Raw genomic sequence first — 24,477 nt, 5'->3', positions numbered from 1 at the left:
TGGGAGGGCAGGCACAGTTGTAGGTTACAGAGTGTAGGGGTAGAGGAGTGGGAGATTGACAAGAAAGGCAGAGGGAGATAGACAAGGAGAAGGGAAAATTGCAAAATTACCTTTAACTTGAAAAGTTTGTAAATAGAATGTGGTGGCTGATAGGAAATTCGAGGAGACGAGATGACGACTGGAGGAGAGAGAGTGCTCTGGCGATTTGGCTGGGAATGCAGATTTGGCTTTGGATGAAGATGATGGGGTGACAGAGAAACTCTGAATCATGGCCCAGGAGTTCCTCCTCCGGAGAAGAGGCATGATGGTGGAGATCATCGATGTTCTTATGCGAAGGTAGTTGGGAACTCGACTTGGCCAGCTATGGACTCTGTAACTGAACCAATCCAAGCTGGGAATTTTCGTCGAGTGATGATTCTGCAAAAAGACTATGAATCAAAGAGACAAAGTTTCTGCTTTGCATTAATCGACAAGGTGAATTTCCGTCTAAATTCTTTCGATGATTTGAGAACGGAGACTCGGGAAAAGTGGAACTTAAGCCAAGGGGTAACTATGCACCCCCTGGGAAAATGATTTGTTATTTTTCAGTTCAGATAAGAGGAAGATAAGGCAACAGTGTGGATGAGAAGCCCTCTTAGGTTTGGAGATCAGGTGATCCGCTTCCAACTTTGGAAACCTGATTTTAACATTCACAAGAAGCAGTCTTCCACGAAGCTGATCTGGATTCGTTTTTCAGATCTGCCATTAGAATATTGGCACGAAAATGTTCTCCTATCCATTGCAAAGGCAGTAGGACGTCCTGTAGCCCTTGATAGAAGGATGAGACAAGGCCTTCTTGGCTACTTCGTGCGGGTGTTGGTAGAGATTTATATCTCTAAATCGGCAGTGAGGGTGGAAGAGGTTCAGGTTGAAAGACTGGAACCTGGTACAAACTAAGTTTTTGGCTTCGTCCAAAAGGTGATTTACGAGGAAAATATTGAAAGATATGGCTATTACAAGCGAGTAGGGCATCTAGTGGCAGTTGTAGGCAGCGAAAGATAGACTACGAAGAGCAGTCTACGGTGGAGAAGTCTGTGCAGGTTCCAGGTGCAGTCTACTGTGAAGACGGAGTCAACTTAGGCAGAGGCTACTTGGCTGATGTGTCTCCAGCTAGGAGTCAATCAGCACTAAATCAGAATATTGATCCTGATCCAGTATTAGTTTCAAATATTCAAAATTCAAACTAGCCTTGTGCTGAGGGAGGAATCCAGATTTTTTTGGAAACTTCCATGCATAGCCCGATTATGAATGGTATAAGGAATAACATTGCTTATTCTCCTCCTCCAAATATGGAAGGTGTGATGATTGAGGTGGATGGGTCAGATGCGGTCTCTGATAATGGGTTTACTCATAACCCAAGTGCAAACCCAATCCAAGATCTAGACCAAGCGTCCTTGGGATTGGAGAAGATGTCCCTGAACGTTACTGTTGAAGGAGGTGTGCCTCTGCCTGAATCTCGATATCCTTCCCGTTGCTTGGGTAGGGGTAGGGATGATGATCGTGGCTCCCTCCACCCTCAGACAATTATTGGGGAACATATTGTCTCATCCATGCAGGAAGTGCACTGCGAAGGGGGAGCTATCTCAGTCGTTCACTCTGAGGTCATGGTAGAGGATAGAATGGCAAGGTTGAGGGAGAAAGACCCTGGAACTTCGACGATGGGAGCCTCATAGAAGAAGAAAAGAGCAGGTCAGGAAAAAAAGTCTGACAAAAATACCTCTTCAAATCGGTGATCTATGCGGGTCATCTATTGGAATATTCGGGGCATCAAGAAGGCTGTTGGTATAGGTGCCCTTCGTTTAATGTTGAGGGAGCACTCTCCAGAGGTGATTTTTTTACCTCAGCCCATGGTTCAGGTGTGTAAATTTCCTATTTTATTTTTTAATAAATTGGGTTATGATGTAGACTTTCTTCATAATGAGAGGGATGGGATGGTCCCTAATCTTTGGGTGATCTGGAAGTTAGGCATTCAACGCCCTATGGTTGTAGCCATGTCCGACCAACATCTGTCCATTGTCTTTGATAGACCTGGGAGTAGTGTGGGGTTTTCTTTCGTTCATGCGAGCTCTTTTAAAGTTATTCGCAGGAATTTGTGGTTAGAGCTGGGGTTGCAGGTGTCTACTCTTATTCCCTGGTTAGTAATTGGGGACTTCAATGCCACTCTAGCTTCTCATGAGAAGCGAGGCCCTGGAGCTTTGAATCTTGGATTGGCAGCGGAATTTCGGGCAATGGTTGATGGGTGCGAGTTGTTCCCTCTCTGGGAAAGAAATTTACTTGGTCAAATAATCGTCGAAGAGGTAATGTGAGGGCAGTCTTGGATCATAGTTTTTGCAATGAGAAGTAGCTTGATTTCTGTAAGAATGTGAAGCAACGGGTCTTGGTGTCCTCAGTGTCTAATCATGCCCCGTTATTAATAGCTTTGGACGATATTCCAAAGCCTAGAAATATCCCCTTTTGTTTCCACAGTTTCTGGATGGAAAATGAAAGTTTTATTTCGGTGGTGGAGGACACTGGAGGGGTCAGTTTGGTGGTGACCCTATTTTCATCCTGGCATCTAAATTAAAAAGAGTTAATGAGATGTTGAGACCATGGGCGAGGTCCTACTTTTCCTAACTTGAACGATGAGCTTGAGAAGGCAAGGCTGGTCCTCAAGGAGGTTCAGGATATGATTGAAGTAGCTGGTATGACAGATGAATTGTTCAATAAAGAAGCAGATGCAAAGACAGCTTTGTTGAAAGCAAGTCAGTTGCATGACAAGCTGCGGGTAGAGAAGGCAAAACTGAGATGGATAAAAGATGGAGACTGCAACTCCAAATCTTTTCATCTATCTGTGAAATTAAGACGTGTTAAAAATCAAATAACCCCTTTGAGAAAGGAGGATGGTTCATGGGTCTCTGATCAGAGTGACATTGCTTTCTATATTTATGAATTTTATCAGAGGTTTCATGAGGCTTTCGAAACTGTTGTTCATAGTGACCTATTAGAAAATATTCCAAGAGTGTTGGAAGAGGATGATGTGGTGGATTTGGAGGCTGTTCTGAGCAGGGATGAAATCAAGCAGGCGGTGTGGGACCTGGATCCAGCTAGCTCGTCTGGTCCAGATGGCTTTCTAGGTAGTTTCTTTTGAAAATATTGGCCGATTGTTGAGGACTATTTTTGTAGGGCTGTTAAAATATTTTTTGAGGCTGGTCAACTTCCTAAAGGGATTAATAATTGTTTTATATCTCTCATTCCTAAAGTTGAGGGGGCAGCATCCCTTGATAGGTTTCGTCCCATATGTATTGGGAACCTCTTCTGCAAGGTTTTGACTAAGATTATGGCATCTAGGCTTTAGGTTTTATTACCTCGCTTGATCTCTGAGGAGCAAAGTGCTTTCCAGAAAGGTAAAATCATTTTAGCAAATATTAGCATGGTATCTGAGCTCTCCAATATGATGCACTCAGTGGTAAGGGGTGGTGGTATGAGGCTGAAGTTGGATGTCCAGAAGGCTTTCGATTCCTTATCCTAGGATTTTTTGTTCACCACTTTGAAGAAGTTTGGTTTCTCTACAAGTTGGATCTCTTGGGTTAACCAAATTTTGGTTTCCTTTCGGGTGTCTGTGCTTGTAAATGGAGGTCCTGTGGGTTTTTTTGAGGTGGGTCGTGGTCTTCGCTAAGGTGATCCTTTATCCCCTATTCTCTTTATTTTAGTGGAGGAGGTGCTATGTAGAGGTTTGAGCGGTTTGACACAGAAGGGGATGATAAAATCTCTCCCAGGTCCTCGAGGTGTGTCCACTCCCACTCACTTATTATTTGCTGATGAGATCTTTATCTTTATAAATGCCTCGGTAAAATATGTAAAAAATATTCATGCTTTTCTGGTTAAATATCAGGCCTTCTGGTCTCCTCACAGAAAACACTTCATAAGTGATTATCTGGGTATTGCTTCTGCTTGTTTGCCTACAAAATATTTGGGGGTTGAGCTTTTTAAGGGCCGAGTTAAAAGAGATTAAATGCTGCCCGTCTTGGATAAAATCAAGAGAAGGTTGTCTGGATGGAAGGGTAGACTTCTCTCTATGACAAGAAGGGTGGAACTTGTAAAATCAATGATCTCTAGCATTCCGATTCACAATTTTGGAATATATTGGTGGCCTGGTAGTTCTATTCAGCTGGTGGAGAAGTGGATGCGTAACTTTATCTGGTCGGGAGATATGGAGTTAGGGAAAAAGATTGTTGTCAAGTGGGACGAAGTCTACAAACCCAAGAGGGAGGGAGGCCTAGGCATGAGGAGGTTGTGTGATGTTAACTTTGCCTGCCTCTATAAGCTAGCATTGTAAATTAAAGATGAAAAAACCTTGATGAGCTCTTTTCTTCGTGCCCAGTTCTTGAAGTCTGATGGATCTCTGAAAACTGGTCACCTCTCTTCCTTTATTTGGCTTGGTCTCAAAAAGGTTTGGAAATGGATGGAATCTCAGGAGCAGTGGACTGTTGGAAATGGTCATCAAATTAATTTCTTGACAGATAGTTGGTTGGGAAATAAATCTATTGAAGAGCTAGCTGATCTGCACTGGGTCTTTCCTGTTCTCTACAGGCAAGGGTCTCAAATTTCATTAGGCAATGTGAGTGGAATTTCCCCCATCCCGAATCCATATTTTTTGAGAAATTTTTTGATCAAGTTAATAGCATTAGGATCTCTTACTTGGAAGACAAATGCCATTGGGGATTAACATCTTCAGGTGTTTTTACCTTAAGGTCGGCCTAGGATAAGATGAGGAAGGAATCTCCAAAAGTGGCGTGGCTTTCTTTGATTTGGAAGTGCCAACTTCAGCCAAGGCAATCGATTTTTGGTTGGAGAAAGATCAAAAACAAAATTCCATCTGATGACAATGTCAAAAGATGTGGAATTATGCTGCCCTCGGTTTGCTATATGTGTGGCATTGATGAGGATTCTAGGAATCACTCTCTCTTCGAGTGTTCATTTGCAGCTCATCTATGGCAGAAGTTTTGTGGGTGCTTTAGAGTTACTTGGCCTGGTTTTGATGGTATTGACCAGTTGATGGCTTGGTGGAAGGATCAAGCTTCAAAGCTTTCTTTTAAGGGTGAATGGCTGAAGGGTTTTGTTTTAATTCCTTATTTCTTGTGGCTGGAAAGGAATAGAAAGAAATATGATGGAGTGGGTATCTCTGCTGATCAGTGCTTTGATCTGTTGAGAAACGATATTAGCTCCCAATCCTTGGTGCATTCAGGTTCGCCTCTATCCATTGTGGATCGTTTAAATGCTAGGAGCTTGGGTTTTTCAGGTGTAAGGCATAGGCACCATGAAAATTTTGAAATTTATTGGTGCCCCCCTCAATCAGGATGGGTGAAACTTAACACCAATGGATGTTCAATTGGTAACCCAGGAAAACTGGTGCAGGGGGTGTTCTAAGAAATGAGAAAGGCCGAGGTGGTGGGAAACTTTCAAAGCGTCCTAGGAACTCGAACAAATCTTGAAGCGAAATTCTTGGCTGTAATGATTGGTCTTGAGGTGGCGCAACAACTGGGCATCCTCTGGCTTTGGATTGAATGTGATTCGACGACGGTGGTAATTCTTTTCCAAAAGAAAAATCTCCTTGGGTAGCGTACCAGAGATGGATAAACTGCATGTCCTACTTGGCAGAGGTGGAATGGAAGATAACTCACTGTTTCCGTGAGGCAAACTCTGTAGCTGCCTTCCTTTTCAAATCAGCGGCTCATTTTGAGATTTCATCTTCGGTTACATCTTGGTCGCCTTAGGTGAAGATGGACTTAGACATGGATGCCTTTGGTCATTCTAGATATAGAATGTGCTAGGGTAATTTTTCCCTCTTTTTGTGATGGTCGTTTTGGTGGTTGCCTCTTTTTGCTAATGGTCATGCCGAAGGTGGATATTGTGCGTCCCCTCTTCAACCTGTGTTGAGATGTGGTTTTGAGGCCCGTGTCTTTCTTTGTATCATATTTTTCGCTTTTTTTCCTTCTTAATATACATGATCTTTTAGCAAAAAAAAAAGAAAATTGTGGTGGGCAAATAAGTCTGATTACAAAAGATTATTGTAATTGGGTTGGTTACGAACAGATTATCCCATTATTGAAAGCGGATTTCTCCGTGCAGGAAATAATTGGAAAGCTAAAGCCGATGGGATTATCAATGGGCTAAATCCTCCTAACTTGGGCAATAATTTTTGGGTTCTAGAAGGAGAACACAAGAGTCAACTGGAAGATGATATGCTCAATGTTAATATATAGGGAAAAAGAATGCATGCATTAGTGAATCTGGATCCTCTCCAGCCGGCTATATCTTTCAATCTCATTTCACACCATTCATGGGGTGTGGTCCCCGATCACCAAAGATAGTCCCCTCACCCTATGGATCATGTGAGATGGGGGTTGGAGGGTACAACCAGCTGGAGAGGATTCGGGTTGCCTCAGTTTTTATTTTCCTCCTCATTTCCTATGAGATGATTTATCTACCCCTATTGTGGGAGGAGAGAGATAAATATTAGATAGGAAACTAAAATATATGCAAGCGGTTTTTCGTCCCGAGAGACTCCTATGCCCACACACAGGGGTACATTGGTCATTACAAGCGCCTATGTTGTGACGTAGGGGCCTTTCATGGACAAAAAACTGCCCCCATGAGAAGGAAACCCATAGAATCACTCTTGCATGCGAAAAGATCATAATAGATTGCGAATGACATTCTTTTTTGGTACTTACAAATTTGCATTTTATCTTTATTTTATAAACAATAAAGTACAAACTACCAATGCAGCAGAGGTACATTGCAACTGTAAATGCAATAGTCTTTAAAAATCTAGAACTTAAATGAGGTTCTTTAAACCATTATAAAGACCTCAACTAATTAGGTTGCCTGACAGTAAGCATTCACGCAGATTAATCTCTACTTTTATTTTGTTTTCATTTTTTTTAAGGGACAAATATTGATTATCAAAGGAGAATATGACACTGAGGGACTAGATAGCAAAAGATGAAATGCACTTTGACTTTAAAATATGAATCAGACTTTTAAATCAAATCTACAACAACAACCTAGAAAAAAAGCTGGGCACACCACCCCGTAAGCTAGCATTCATTGTGCCTATTTCTTTTCCCTCTTTTGAAATAACCCCCGGCCCACTTATATAATATTCTATTTCACACTCCCATTAGTGCCACCAGTTAGCTTACTGCACTCAAGTGGTGTGTCTATCATTCTCCCTAAAAACCCAATGAAAAGTACTAGTCACGCTATCATTTTCCACGATCATGGACTTTGAGGTTATTATTAAGAAAAAAGAACTTTGCTTGGCAGCGTACTTGGGTTGTGAAATGACCAGCCCTCATTGGCCCTCATGTTGATATAGGAACCATGCATTTTGACAAAAAAACTACTCCCCTTATTATTATTAAGGCAAGAGATTGTTGCCTGGTCATGTGGCCCTTGCACCAATATGGGGGCCAATGAGAACACACCCAAGGGTTTTAACATGAAAGGGATTTTGAATTTCATATAGGGAGTGGAATGGTAATTTTACGAGCTCCTATGTGCCATGACCCCATGAAAGGGAAAAATGTTGCTACCAGCAATGTGCACCCTGCACCAGCACTAGAGCCAAGGTATTGATCAAAAGCCATCATTTAGCCCAGGGCACATGCTATACACAACCTAGCAATGATCCTTCATCAATTATTAAATTCTTTCAAAAGACTGTGGTTCACTACCTGATTGCGTGACCACTAAACTAATGGATGAACCAACCAGTGAGACACAAAGGCATCTAACCATGGGGCAAGGTCTATGTCTGCGCGTAGGGCATGCGGCCAAATAGAGGGCATGCCAAATTTGCATGAAATGGTAGACTTTTTGTTATGCGCAATCTGCTTCGTTCTAGAATGCTATTTCAGTGAATCTTCACCTAAGTGAAGTGGACTCTTACTTCACATACGTTGGTATGTTGACATCTGTTAAAGTCTTTGACGAAATGATATGGACTGATATTCCTATTTCTAGAAGATTAAAAAAAAATCCCAATAAAAAGGGAAGGTGATTGCTTTGATTGCATTTGTAATTTCTTTCCTCTTATAACACGTAAGAGATTATCTTTATTTCTTCTTTTATTCTTTCTCTTTCCTTCTCTTATAACCTCTCTCATTGACCAGCAAGCAGTTAACAAAGTCTTCACAGGGTTGAGCCAGTGGACTCCCACTTCAGTTACGTGAAGATTAACCAGATTTCTGGAATGCCAGAGTGGTTAAATGGGTAAGGTAAGGCTACGTGTCTACTTCTAAAGTCTATCAATTCACCAATTTCCGCTCTAACATAACTAGGGGTGTCAAAACCTAGCCCAAACCGATAAAATCGACCAAAACCGACCAATAAAACTCAAATCGAATCAAACTGATCCTTATTGGATTGGTTTTGGACTGAGGTATGTTGGGATCAGCTGAAAATCGATCCAAACCGAACCAACCAACAACCAAAAAACCGATAAAAAAATAAATGATTATGAGATTATAAATTAGTGAATTGACTATCCATTTTTTACAATATTAGTGAGAAAATTTTTTATTGTAAGAGGAATTGTTACAAATCATTAAATATTAGGTTATAAATAGAGAAATTGATTTGTAAATTGTAATAATGCTTCCATTGATTTCCTTGTTCACTAAATAAAACTAGTTGGATAATTAAATGAATGATTGGCTGATAGGATTCATTTTGTGATATCAATATTAGTTATCTTCTTAGTAATTTGTTATCCATTGGCTTCAATATTAGTTATTTTTCTCATACAACGATAAACCATGATTTAATCATAAATTTAAAGTTTTTTTTTTTTTTTGTTAAATCTCGTCACTATAAGTTATAAATGTAAGATTTCATTATGGTTCAAGCCCAATAATAAATCGATATAAACCGATATTAACCCGATATTGAAAAACCGAAATAAGCCAAAACCAAACTGGACCGAATCCGAAACCAACCGAAAATTGAAATTCCTTAAAGGATTGATTTTGATCTTCCTCATTACTAAACCGAAACCGATTCAACTGACCGAATTCAAATTGAACCGACCGATTGACAACCCTAAACATAACCATCATATTTCCTTGTTGGTAAAGAGTCACTTCGTATGTTTCACGTGTTATTGTGTTTTTTATTATTTTGTTCCACCAATGTTACGTACCCTTCGCATCTTTCACTTTGCTGGTCCGAGGTTGAGGGTTCGATTTGCCATGCGAGAATGGAGCAGATGTTCCATTATTGCTCAAGTGGTCCCACCATAATTGCAAGAATTGGACATGTGGGGGTTGAGCTAGACACTTTTTTCTATTATTCAAAAGAAAAAAAGAATATTTTGTATCTTTCACCTCGACCTACATGCATATAAGGATTCAACACTTGTCCGCTACTTCATTCTGTTCGCTCTTCCTCTCACTTAATATATACAAAACCCTCTTTCTTAGTCACTGTAAACATCCAAGCCTGCCAAATCTTCTAACTAATCCCTCTCTTTCTCTCTCCCCTTGAAGGAAATGGAAGGAAGAAGTGGGTCTAGTGGCCCTTCTCTAACTCTAAATGGTGCATTAATAATAAGCAGTAATAAAGAGAGAAGCAAATGGCAGCAGAGAAGGGAAAAATAAGAGCATTACGTTGAGATAACACTAGACATCCAAGATGTTCACTTGGTGTCCATCCAAAGCATCAAAGAAGTTAGCTCTGCTGCCCTTTCAGGGGCTGCACTCCTTAGTACTTGCCGGAGTTCTTTCCGTGAGTACTACTCCCACCTCTCTTTCCGGTTAATGAGGAAGCTCTCTCAGACAGTACTCAGACGTAATGCTTCAGCTCCACCCAAGCAATTCAGTAAAGTCGACCGCACCAAGTCAGGGGCTGCCCGTGCCCTTCAAGGGCTTCACTTTATGGCTAAAAGCGTCGTCACTAAATGTTGGTCCCAGGTTGAATCGCGGTTCAACGATTTGGCCGTTCATGGGTCACTTCCCAGGAGTCGCTTTGGTCAATGCATAGGTACGTAACTCTTCCCCCCTATTCACCGGCACACATCAGAATATAAGAGCGTTTGGTCTCACAATCTCCTTCTCTGGGCACCAACTCCTTAAACCAGGTGATAGAAAATAAGTTCCGAAGAGATTTGCATGCAAGAATCATTCTCTTATTTATTATACTTATTATATAAAAGGACGAAGTGGCAAATTTTTTCCATGACTACTTTATCTTTTTCTTTTTATTTAGAATTAATATATTTCTTTCTTCTCTCTCCCAAACTCTCCCACGCACGATCTCCCCTCCCTCTAATCTTTTTCTCTTTTATTTTATATCTCCTCTCTTCCCTCTGGAACTCCCCCTCTTTTCAAAAATAGTCAAAGAGAGAGTTGACAAGAGATTTCTTTCTCTCTCCCAAACTCTCCCAGGCACGATCTCCCCTCCTCTTTATATTCTTTCTTCTTTCTCCCATGGAATTTATTGACTTTTAAAAATTAACAATTCTTTCCTATGAGATTTTCATCTATTGAATCTGATACACAGTGGTTTCACAAAAAAAAAAAAAAAAAAAATCTGATACAGTGGGGTACTGGATGGAACGCAAGTGAGAGGAGGACTTGCCAAAGCAGATTGAATTCAATCCAACCAATTCAAAACCAACGGGTAAATCACCCAAGTGCAAGTTCCTCAAGGTTTCTTCCATTCCAATATTTACCCTTCAGGAACTGTTTGTTTATCGATTCTCGATGAGGACAGTGTAAGTACCCAACACTGTTGTTGGACATCCTGTTGCTGCTGTTATTTGATATATATGATGGGGTTCAGTTGACATGCCATTACTTAAATTGCTTTTATTATGTGTAGGTTTGGAGTAGGGTTGGAGACCAGCTATCATGGTGAAGCAAATTGGCATACAAGATTTGCTGGACCAGCCAAACCCTGCCGATCCTGCCCAGACAGATGGATATCACCTCTTCATCCAGGTATTTAGCCCCCACCCGAAAATCTTTATTATATTTGTATGGTTTATTTTATTTATCTCATATCCCATTATTCTACTTCTGATCATTGAAATCATGATTTGCAAGAGCCAACTTAGTACAAGAGAACGGTTAGACACCAAGCTAAGCAATACCCAACTCTTGTCTAATGCCATCCATACCTAACCTGCTGTTCTTTTGGAAACCATTAGTGCATTTGCCAGTAGCTCTTGTGTATGTGTGGGCTGCATGGTTGATTCTCGATTGGTAAGGAAGAACTCTTATTTGTATACCTGCCTGCTCATTTCTGTGATAATGTTAGAGACTTGAACTAAACCAGCAAATATAAGAAATACTCAGGCATGTTGGACCCATGTGGATGCAAAGTGTATCATGCTCTAATTTTGAAACTTTGGCTGTATTGCTTCATCTGGGTGTGGAGATGGATTTCTTTGTAACTAAATTCGGTTATAGTAAATTCACATTATGCAAGTATTTGATTGGTAGTCATCTATTATTGAAACTATAAAAATAAATCCAAGAATACCAAGAAGGTACATGCATCACTTAGTTGTACACTAATCTTGTGACGGTAGGGGTGGAAGGCTTATGCCCACCAAACCAATGAGACATCGGTTTAAAAAATCTATGCTGAACCAATCGATTTCAATCGGTTGAAGCACTATCTCTATATAATTGAATGGAATCAAATACTCCTACCAAAGTTATAAACATCAATATTAGGATAAAAAACAATCTTGGTCGATATTGATACATTGAGGATATCATATGGTTTTTCCTTTAAATTCAATTTTTTTAGCTATATCAATACAAATCAAAACTAAATGTCCTAATTTTTTTTTTTAGTTATATTTATTGTAATATATATTTTTTTAAATAGGGCAAAGAGGTTTATTTTTTGAACTTAAAAAGACTTTAAAAAATACTTCCTAAGTGCAATGCATATCATAAATCATAGATGTTAACTAATTTTTCTAAGGCAGGAATGTACTTACTTAGGACAATTTTTTTACCTAGAGATATTCTAGTCCTTTATGAAAATATGAGGTTTTAAAGCTTGAATTCATACTGTGCTTGATGTTAACTAATTTTCCTGAGGTCAGAATGCATTTATTTAGGACAATTTTTTTACCTAGAGATATTTTAATCATTTATGAAAATATGAGGTTTTAAAGCTTGAATTGAGCCCTGGTTTCTTGCTAATATTGAAGAACTTGTTTGCGTTCACATATCTGTGCTTTGTTTTGGATTAATTTGGGTCCAAGGTCTGGATTTTTGAGTTCTCCATTTTACCCTTTTATGATAGTATTTTTGTAATTACTGTTTAAAATATGATAAGGTATCATAAAATCTTAGAAAAATATATGTGATGAATTTTCCTGTATTTATGTTCCTTGAATAATTCTTTTACCGAAAAAAAAAATCATTGAGTAATCTCCATGCATTTTATATAAATATTTAGTATACTACTCTGATATTTTAACCATAGTGGTATTTTGGTCATTTGGCCATTTTAAATGTGAAAATGCTATAAAAATGTTTTAAGAATACCATTTACATTGCCTGCTGTTTTAAACACTGTGGTTTGTAATAACCTAATTTTTGGCTTTATTGGTTGGAGTAGAAAGAGTAGCCGGCTGCTTTGCAAGTCTAAGTACATGGACGCTTTAACTAGAGCTTCATGGAATCTCCCCAAAGCAAACCTAACTTAATTATGAAAAGCCAATGAAAGTATTACATAAATAGGTGTGGACATGGGCCAATTTTGCACTTTGTTCTCTTGCTCACATGTCAAGTTACAAAGGAAAATAAATCGGAATCTCGAACAATTGACCAAGTAGCAAAATAAATTATTGATACTACAAAAATAAATACAAGAATACCAAGAAGGTACAGAACCAATTTTGATCGGTTTTGTTTGGTTTTGGTGTGACAATGAGTGAAACCAAAGCATGAACCGATAAAGTTGTTGCGCTAAAACTTTATGAATTTTAGGTTAATATTAGTTTCTTATTAGGTTATATTGTTTTAGAATCTTTTGATCCATTTTTATAAGTTCAGTTTGTATATTTTTTTTATTAATATTATGTCTTATTTTATTTTTTTGTCTGTCATAGATGCTGAAGAATACGAAAAAAAAAAAAAATAATAATAATAAAATAAAATAAAATAGAGAAATATTAACCAATGTTCTTTACTCATTATCCTTAATCAATCATTATCTTTTGTTCAAAATTTGGATCCTAAGTTTTAAATGCTTTTAAACTTTAAAGTTATGTTACAAATTAAGAAGAGTTAAATGTTTGACTAGATATTAAATTTCAATTTAATTCCATAATTTCTCAAATCCACATAAACGCACACACTAATTACCAATGTTAAACCATGCATTAGCATGTGCGTTTTAACTTGATATTACTATCAAAGTTTTTCCCTAGATTAGGTAGCACTTAAGGAAGAAACTATTGATGAAACATTTCTAAGTATGATCTACTCAACCCTTGGAAACCAAGGTGATCATAGATATTTTTTGGGGAAAAAAAAACTACATTCCAATGAAAATTGCTTAAAAGATTTACGAGTAAAAGTTTATCTACACAAACAAACTCTATGAAAAATATTCCACTACACGTGCATTTGCACGTGTGTATTTACTAGTATATATATAAGCACAAAGTGACAAATCTTTCACTTGACAATTTTGTCCTTTCTTATTCATTATCTTTTCTTTCTCTTCTTTTTTCATTTTCTTAAATTGCTAGTACCCTTTATATTATTATATTTTTATAATAATTAATCATATTTATCTCTCTCTTCCCTATTTTTATACGATTTTGCCTTTTTTTTTTTTATATCATATATTATTTTATTCACTTTCCTTTTTTTATTAAAACTTTTTCTTACCTTTTCTTACAAGAACTCTTTCCCTCTCTCACACACGATTTTGCTCAATTTCTTTAATTATTTTTTTATAATACTTAAATACTCTCTCTCTCTCTCTCTCTCTCTCTCTCTCTCTCTCTCTCACACACACACACACACACACACACACACACACACACGATTTTTCCCATTCTATTTTTTTTTAATATCATAAATTAATTTTATTAACTTTCTTTAATTATTTACTAAAATTCTTTCTTTCCTTTTCTTACTAAAACTCTTTCTCTCTTTTCTTTTTATTTTTTTTCCTGAAAATCTTTCTCTTCCTCCCACTCTCACACGATTTTGCCAAGTCTTTTATTTTTTGGCCATATATTAATTTCATCCACTTTCCTTTTTTTTACCAAAACTCTCTCTCCCTCCCATTCAGACGCCTCCTACTTTACCCCTTTCTTTAAATTACCCCCCTCTCTCTCTATCTCTTTCAAAGCTGCACATATTAGCTCGCCAGACTGGTCTATCAAGAAACTAGGCAAGTCCACGTCCCTCTCATATTTTTTATTTGATTCTTGTGGAACTAAGTCCTCTTCTTTGTTCCACCTCCTGGTCTTTCATAGCAGCAGCGCGGTGCAACATTAACTAAGTTACTAACCCTCTCTCCTCTTATATCATTTTTCTTTTCTTTTCTCGCAGATTGCAAATCATACATCCCGTTCTCCATTCATTCAAATTGTTATTTGGTCTCACCTGATTCTTTTCTTGCAGGCTCTGGATCATTTTATTTCTTCTTACACAGTTATTGTGATTTGTTAGTTTGCTTTCACCTGGTTGTTGGTGGTAGTCTTTCTGTTTTGAGTTTTTTTTTTTTTTTTTTTTGGTAAAAGCCGAAGCTACTGTTTAAAATAGTAAATTCAAAACTAACATGAATTTATTGACCTCATCATAAAGCAAATAATCAGGAGGGACTGATTATGCATCAAAACTCGAAAGGCTCTTAACCATCTGTGGAATGTGCTTTCTCATGTGAATGCACGATCATGTTACCCACCAATAAAATTTAACAAATAAAAAGATACAAATAGAACTGAACATAGATGCGTGGATGCGTGGATGCCTTGGATGTTTGCTGCAGGAGGTAAAGAACCCACCATCCTAAGTGGAAGGGCTTCCAAATCAATTATGATTTTAAATTTCATAAAATTTCATTCATTTGTTGTCAACATAAACTTGAATCCAGATCAGCATGCTAATGGTTCTAAGGATTCCTTATCCTAGATGTTAGATGCAGTGTAATGTGCATGAATCTACTGGGGCTAATTGAACAAGGTAGTTGGAACATGTTATTAGATGATCCTTATAAATCTTTGTTATGTTCCTGGGAAGTGATGATGGATAATGGGTGGATATAGACTTCACATGAAGTAAATAAGAATAAACAATGACAACTATTATTTTCCATGATCCCTTATGCTGTAAACCCATAATTTCAATATGAAAGTCTCAGAATGGAAGTTGATGCTAAGGAGAACCATTTAATTTTCCTTAATTTGATCAAATTACCAAGATACCTATGGTGATTCGCTACAATGTCTCTATTCACCCTTATGATTGATCGGAATTTTTAGATACCAAATCATTGCACATGAAAATTAAGACCCAATATTAAGGTGCTTGCTATCATATACATATTTTGCTTTTGACGCTTAAAATCCATCCTTTTACAATTCCTTTAAATATTGTTTTCAATATGTCAAAACTTCACCTTCTATAAGCATATAATTATTTTATAAATCTACTTTCAATCTGACTCATATGTCAGAACTAAACAACAACAACAAAGATTAATTTGGTGATCTTCAAATTGATGGCACATACACTTCCACCAAATGTCGATCAAAGCATCTCTCTCTCCCTCACCAAATAAAGCCACATATGCATTTGCACATGTGACTTTACTAGTATATATATATATATATATATATATATGATTGTGTGTGTTTTTTGGTAAAAGAATCATTCTCATATGCTGCATAAGTCATTTGAAGAAGTGGATTACATGTGGAGACCAAGCTCCGTTGTTTTCTTATATGCGAACATAATCCTTATATATATATATATATATATGTTTGTGTGTGTTTTTTGGTAAAAGAATCATTCTCATGTGCTGCATAAGTCATTTGAAGAAGTGGATTACATGTGGAGACCAAGCCCCGTTGTTTTCTTATGCGCGAACATAATCCTTGTCCACCATGAGTGTTGGAATTGTGGTGGGCCCATCACATAGTGGTTAATAGAAAAAAATCTGAAACCATGGTGGGCTCCAATACAATCCCCAACAGCTGAGATTGGATCACAAGTTCACAACTAAGCAAAAGCCAAAAATTTATCCATGACTCATTCATTAACTATTGGACAAAGTTTTCCTTTATCGCTCCATGAAGGAAAACATTGTCTAGATGTGACCCCCCTCTCTTAATATATCTCCCTTTTATTATATGCTGTCGATGGGCCATGATGAGCTGATGCTCATTCACTGTGACCTCAGGAAAACCTGGTCCTTGATTATTTAATTAACTAGTTCTAGTTCTAGTTCAAGGGTACAATTAAATGTTTCTCTCATCAGTTTGTGTGGTTAAGAACTTAAAATTTTTTCAGAAATGAGTAAAGATGAGCTGGATGAGTTTGCGGGTGTGTTATTTGATGCATTGGCTTGTAGGAGAGGAATAGAGTCTCCTTCAGTGAGCAAGGCCAAGCTTCGTGAGTTCTGGGAGCAGATAACTAATGAAAACTTTGATGTTAGGCTCCAGACCTTCTTTGACATGTAAGCTTTCAGCGTTAGAATCAAATGAACCAACACTACAAGAGCATGAGAGTATTTCTATTTAACAAACCTAACCTTGAAAAATAGTCAACAAAATAAAAGTTATTCTCTCAAATCTTCCTAAATATATATATATATATATATATATATTTTAAGGGGTGTGACATGTGACAATATATGCCTATTGCAAGGTGGACAATAACGCGGATGGTCGAATCACTGAAGAAGAAGTCAAAGAGGTGAAATCATAAATTGATTCATAATTATTATTTTACAAAAATGTTATATTCAAACAAAGGATTGTTGTAGTCTAAACAACATCTATGAGGGTACTTAGAATTTGTAACCTTCTTTTGATTACCCGTGTTTTACTCTTAAAAGTTCTTTTATTCAAATATAAAAAAGGGTTTTAAAAAATAATTTAGAAGTAACAATCATTTTGTCATTATCAAAGTTATCGTTGTTTTGTACAATTTTTTAATTCCACATGTGAAGTGAGATTCGCTATCAGTAAAAGAAAATTAAATAAAATTACTTAGGTGTGATAATCAATGAGAAAATTCTTTCAAGTAATAATGAGAATGATATATAGGGCTTCTAATGCGAAATTTTGAATGTGCAGATCATAAAACTCAGTGCATCCGCTAACAAACTATCAAAGATCGAAGATGAATATGCAGCTCTGATCATGGAGGAGTTGGATCCAAGCAATATATGATACATTGAGGTTCTCTACTATCTTGTCAACTTCCAAATAGAGGTTGTGATGAGATACACAAATGTAGTGGTTCTCAGGCAAGCTATTTTAATGGTCCATTGTTAATTAGAAAATATCTACACTAAAAGAGAGAGAGATACCCGGATCCATAGTGTTCGAGAAGGAACACCTCTTTAGATTGAATCTCCTTTGAAATTTTGTCAGTCTTGTTTGCTCTCTTCTCTATTCATAAGCTACTAAAATGAGTTTCCGTCTAAGTGGCGGCACACAAACTATATCCATATCTTATAATTCCCTAACACGTAATGTTGATGTTGTGTGGGCAGCTCTTCAACTTGAAGGTTTTGCTATTGCATGGGCCAAGCCAATCAACCAACAGTCGCGAGCAAAGTAGACTACTAAGCCAGAAGTTGATCCCAACCAAAGAACCCAACCCAATCAAGCGTTGCTATCAAAGAATGGCCGACTTCCTCGAGTACAACTGGAAAAGGGTTTGGGTGGTTGCCCTCTGGCTTTCCATCTTTGGGGGGGCTTTTCACTTGGAAGTTCATAGAGTATAACCACAGAGCTGCGTTTGAAATCATGGGTTACTGCATTTCCATATCCAAGGGAGCTGCCGAGACTCTTAAGTTCAACATGGCCCTCATTCTCTTCCCTGTTAGTAGAAATACCATCACTTGGCTGTGGAGCAAAACCAGGCTTAGCTTCGTGGTTCCCTTCGAAGACAATATCAACTTCCACAAGGTTAGTAGCCCCAACAAACCTTCTTTCTCATTTTTCTAAGTGAGCTTGGAATTGGAGTTTTTGGGAACTCTAGTGTAGGGGTGTCAATACCTAAATCGAACCGGTAAAACCGTCCTGGAGCAAGCCAATTGAACCCGGACCAAACCGAACCAAAACCTTATTGGGCTGGTTTCAGTTTGGCATATTGTAACACCCTTATCAAACTGGACAGCATCGGAAACCGATTGAACCTGAAACCAAACCGAAACCGATTCAAAAACCAGACTAAAACCAAATCAAAACGGTAAGAAACTGAAAACATCCCAAAAATAACAAAAAAAAAATCAAAATCAAAATTTGTATAGTTTTGTATGGAAAATCAGACCCAAACCGATCAAAAAACCGAAACCAACCTGATTACAAACTGATACAAGAAACCGCACCAAAACCAAAATCAAACCACACCGAAACCAAAATCAAACCGAAACCGAAATATCCTTATTGGTCCAATTTCAGTTTCACCATTCTCACACCAAAACCGATACAACGAACCATTGACACCCCTACTCTATTGTGCCTCCAAGGATGGAGAAGATTTTAGTTCTCATGTATATTTCTACGAAGAGGGAGAGATTGTTGGGTTCCTTTCAATGTCAATATCAACTTCCAAAAGGTTACTAGGCCCAACAAACCTTCTTTATATCTGATGGGGTTGGAATTGGGGTGGTTGGGAACCCCAATGTGCCTCCAAGGATGGAGAAAATCTCAATTCTCATGTATATTCTTGCATGGAGGGGGAAGATTGTTGGGGCTCCATGCAAAATCGATTATCATACTTGCATTTGTGATCTTTTTCCACAGGTAATTGCTTTAGGGATTGCAGTAGGAGTTGGGCTCCACGCAGGTGCACATATGACGTGATTTCCCAAGACTCCTACATGCTACAGATGAGAAATATGAGCCCATGGAACCATTTTTTGGGGAAAGGCAGCCCCCAAATTACCTGTGGTTCTTCAAAGGCACAGAAGGTTGGACAGGAGTAGTAATGGTTGTGCTCATGACAATTGCACACATATTAGCTCAACCATGGTTTAGAAGGAACAAACTTAAACTCCCCAAACCTCCAGAGAAGCTCACAGGCTTTCATGCCTTCTGGTATTCTCACCACCTATTTGTCATTGTCTATATCCTCTTCATCATCCATGGACTCTTCCTCTACCTCAAACAAGGAATGGTACAGGAAAACAGTAAGCACTTACATACTAGCAACCATTATATGGATCAATGGATAAGTATTGTGTGTTTTTTCATGCTGTAATTTTTCTGCCACAACCATTACAGACATGGATGTATCTTGTTGTGCCGATTACATTGTATGGATATGAGCGATTAATTCGCGTCTTTAGGTCTAGCTATAAGACGGTGAAGATTTTGAAGGTAAGATCTAATGCTTTAATGTGATTATATCATCAAATGTTTTCTTAAATAGTTTGAAGGTAAGATTAATTTAATGCTTTAAATATTCATTGCTTTAGGTTGCAGTTCACCCTGGAAATGTTTTAGCACTTCAAATGACCAAACCCCATGGATTTAACTACAGAAGTGGACAGTGCATCTTTGTGATGTGCTCAACTATTTTTGCTTTTCAATGGTAATATAGGGAAATTGTTCTACTGTGGAGTCTATTCATTCCTTTAGCCAATTGACCAAACTTTAGAATTGTCTCCCCCCCCCCCTCCCCCCTCCCCCCTCCCCCCCCGGGCCCAACCTGTTAGGCATCCTTTTTCAATTACATCTGCTCCAGGAGATGATTACCTGAGCACACACATTCGCACCTCAGGTGATTGGACATCACAAATCAAAGCTGTATTCTCAATGGTGTTGATTGTTGATATATAGATTAAAATCTAGAGAGCTAGCCATCATCCATTTAACCAAATCTTGTTTATTTTCCTTCCTCTTATACATTTCTAATTGTAAATCTATTTCATTTTGTTTGGCTTGCAGCAAACACAGATATGCCAAACTCCAACAGGCAATCAAAGAAAAGTTGATGGGTATAACATTTGGTTAATTGGTTCAATATTCTCTGTTTTCGCTGCGAAGAACTGATTTTTTTTTTTTTTTTGGAAAATTAATTAAGTGAAAAAATCGAGTACAATGACAGAACCCAAAGGATAGACGGAAAAGAGGGACCCCAGTCTAAACACCAAAATAGGTTTCCAAAGCTAATGATAGATGGCCCAAATGGAGCTCCTGCCCAGGATTACAAAGAATATAAGGTAATCCTCCTGGTTGGGCTGGGGATTGGGACAACACCAATGATCAGTATAATCAAGGATGTCTTGAATAACATCAAGCAAAGAAAGGAGATAGAGAAAGGAGGGAGAGGAGTTGTGGAGAGCATAGACAAGAGATCCTTTGTGACTAGTCGGGCTTACTTCTACTGGGTCACAAGGGAGGAAGGCTCATTTGAGTAGTTTAGGGAAGTGATGAATGAAGTAGCTGAGTATGATCAAGATGGGGTGATTGAGATCAACAACTATTGTAGTAGTGTCTATGAGGAAGGTGACGCCCGAGCCGCCCTAATCGCTATGCTTCAATCGATCCACCATGCCAAGAGTGGTCTAGACATTGTCTCTGGGACGTGCGTGAAGACTCATTTTGCTAGGCCAAATTGGCGTGACGCTTTCAAACATGTTGCTCTTAACCATGATAATCAACGCGTTGGTAAGCAAAAATTTCTAGTATGTTCTCCACTTAGTTGCAGGGTCCTTCTATAAGCCTCACTATGCCTAGTGAGTATAACGTTTTACTATTTGCCACTTGATCATATATGGATCAATCCATGTGATAAAGGACTCCATATACATCTCAATAATGAAAGTTGTCTGTTGCTTACGTTGCAGCCAAAGAAATGGAATCTTGAAAAGTATTTTTAAATTTTTGAAAATACTATAACCTAGCTAGGAGGGTATTTGTGAACCCAAGGCATGGTTTCAAGTATCAGTATTGTATCGGCTATATCGGTATTTGAGATGATCTCTGATCCTTGACCGATCTGGATTGGTTACCCGTTATGTTTCAGCGGTAAAACAGTAAAAAAAAAAAAAGTACTTTAAAAAAAAAAAAACAAGGGCAAAACCGATCGATAGTCGATACATGTTGATCCAATCGGTATTGGCAGATACGATATCGATATTGTCCCCTCAATGCATGACCCAAGGGGGAAGGTGAATTATTCCATTTCTTTGGCAACCCGGGTAGCAATCAAATTTTTTCCCATCTCAAAGGCCAAAATTTAGTCCCAAGTAAGCAAGAAAAGTTATTCAAACTTTGATTCAAAGTTTTAATAAAATTACCAAATTGCCATAAAATGGAGATGAATTTCCATTTTGTAATTTACCAACTTCCTCTACTTTTTAAGCTGAAATTACACCAATGAGATGTTGAAATGTTGAATATAAAATAGAAAATGGTAGATTTTGTAATTTTGTACTTCCTCCACTCATTTTAAGCTGGCATTATACCAATGAGGCAATGAGATTTGCCTTGTCCTCTATCAAATGGAGTAACCCATGTACTATCATAGTACCATGTAGTAAATAGTGAGGAGTTATACTTCACTATTCATAGTGATGGGAAGAAAACCCTTTTCCTAAACATATTTTCGAATCGAAATTGTATATATAATTAAGGTTTTAATTAACTCTTTGACTGCAGGAGTGTTTTACTGTGGTGCAAGTCCTGATTTAGGTGCAAGGTTACAAAGGTTAGCAAGAGACTTTTCTTGAAAAACTACGACGAAGTTTGATTTCCACAAAGAGAATTTCTGATTTGTAATAAGCTTTCTAGAAGAATATGTAAAAGTGTGTATTATGTAGACAACTCCCCCCCCCCTCCATGAAAAATACTCTATTTTATCATCCTTGTAATATATATCATAGATAAATTTTAGAATCTCATGCCCCACTTGATGGGGAATATTTGTCTATTGAAGCTAATAATTAAATAAAATGGATTTGAATTAGTCATTTTAGGTCCTTTTTGGTTCATTTTTCTTTTTGATTTTTGTTAACAAAAATGGTTTTGACTGTATTTGGTATCATTTATGGAGCTTGTTTCTATTTAAAAAAATTTGATAAAACACAAAAACCAAAAAGAGATCAAGAGTCATTTATGTGTTTTGGCAAAAAATGATTTTCAATTATTTTTGCGCTGAACTTTAATGAACACGTGCATAAAGTCTTTATATTGAGGGGTAAAGTAGTCATTTGCTTTGTAATTAGAAATCCAAGCCCCTTGCTCCATCTTTCGGTTCAAAGTGGAGAAAAAGAGTTATAAGAAATATGGATTAAGGGAATCTCTTCACCTATTACCAAAAAACCATTTTGGTAATAGAGATACCAAACTATTTCTCACAAAAAATCATTTTTGTCAAGTAGTTACCAAACCATTTTTATGTTTTGATAAAAAAAAAAGGTTTTCATTAATCATTTTTGTTAAATAGGTAAAAAATAAAAAGAAAAATCATACCAAAGAGAGCCTTAGTGAATGGCCTTCATTCAAATGCTAAAATAAACTGTGTTTTGATGAAATGGATTAGATAGCTTCTCACCTCAGTGTAGAATCTCATGTCCACTTTGTTTGATGTTTGGAAGGGTTCTTGCATCTAGAAGCAAAATGGAGTACATTGTCGATGGTTATAATTCTAGCTGATTCACATGGAACTGTATAGAGAAGTTATGAACATTTTGTTCCACGTCGGATCACTTTCTTTGGAAGTGAAAACTTAAAAACTAATAAGAGGAGATAAAATAATGAACAACATGAGGATTGGGAAAATGATTCTATATAATTATTGGGTCGTCCAATTAACCATTCAACGGTTGAACGGAGTTGGTGATGCACGCCCATGTGTTGAGATGCATGTTCAAATCCTCCCAATCGTTGGATGGCTAATTAGGCAGCCCACTATTTGGATAAGAGCTAGATTCAAGATTGGGAAAAGGTTCACCCGATTGATCATCAGCATAAAGGAGAGAATCCCTATTCTTGGAGCAAAACTAAATAGCAACTCCTTAGAGGACATTCTCTATTACTGATAAAAATAATTTATTGCATTTCTTTTTCTTTGGTATTTCCATAAATTTTAATCTTTTAAGTGGTCTTTTATATCATCATATGATATATTTATATAATTTATTTATGTACATCATTATTATATTTTAAATGTATTTTCTTAATGTTGAAATCTTTTGTTCTTTTGAGAGAAAATATATAGTGATGTAGCCGCTAGTGTTAATTTGCTACCCAGCATTAGTTTTAATGTAATATTTTATTATTAAATGATCAAATTATATTTTAATTTAGTGTGCCATTAAATTTAAATGCACTTAGTCTATATTTATTACTAAATAATTAAATTATATTTAATAAAGATAAATCAAGAGTGAAATGATAACAACTAGGTGACTCTAACACACAGTTTTTCAATAATTTAATGATAGCCGGGTTCAGCTCCAATGCTATTCATAGAATTCAAGGGGATGATGGTACTCTTCTATCTGATGTGAGTGCAATTAAACTAAAGTTGAGACATACTTCAAATATTTTTAATTTTTTCTCTAGATCTACTATGTAAAAATAATAATTAAAGAAAAAAAAAAAGTCTAAAACGAAATCAACCCTACTCAATGCGTAATTTATTTTCTTATTCAGAAGATCTAGACAAATTTCTCAAATAACAAATCAGTCTCTAATCAAATCATACCCGTCGTCATTTTCCTTCTCTCTCTCTAATATTACACATATGAATGCACATACACATATCACATAACTTATTCACTTATGTTCTACTGGGTATGTGAAAGTTCAAATGAGCAAAAAGCACAAGTTAGAACACCTTGACCGGTAAAGAGCAGGGAACCTTACAATGAGATTCTACCTTTTTTTTTTTTTTTTTTTAATAATCTTTGGACCCTGCTCATGTCTATAATTTTTTTGTGTAAATTTTCTTACACCCAAAAAAAGGAAGAACATAGGTTAAGTGACCTAGATGATTGAATTCTTGAATCATTATCACTGTCTCATCCCCCTATTGATGATGCTGAAACTATCTTCTCCTTTGGCTATTAGCACACTACCTGATTCCCACAGTTAAAAAATTCTTCCAAAAACTCATTCTTTTTTTTTCCTCTTTGACGCTTATATTAGTGCATATTTAATAGACCTTTTTTTTGGGGGGGGGTGTTGGGTGGATGAGTGTAAAGTGTACTAGATTTAACTCAAAG

The 24,477-nt window shown here is 37.2% G+C and overlaps 1 pseudogene; it reads left to right on the top strand.

Annotated features, from left to right (window-relative positions):
- The first annotated feature begins 1,775 nt into the window (after positions 1 to 1,775).
- LOC122071280 lies at positions 1,776 to 22,020 on the top strand (annotated as a pseudogene).
- Positions 22,021 to 24,477: the final 2,457 nt, after the last annotated feature.

The sequence above is a fragment of the Macadamia integrifolia genome, unplaced genomic scaffold (assembly GCF_013358625.1).
Source record: "Macadamia integrifolia cultivar HAES 741 unplaced genomic scaffold, SCU_Mint_v3 scaffold_19A, whole genome shotgun sequence".
Classification (NCBI taxonomy): domain Eukaryota; kingdom Viridiplantae; phylum Streptophyta; class Magnoliopsida; order Proteales; family Proteaceae; genus Macadamia; species Macadamia integrifolia.
Note: the sequence above shows the minus strand (reverse complement) of the source record. Positions and strands in the feature narration are given on the sequence as shown.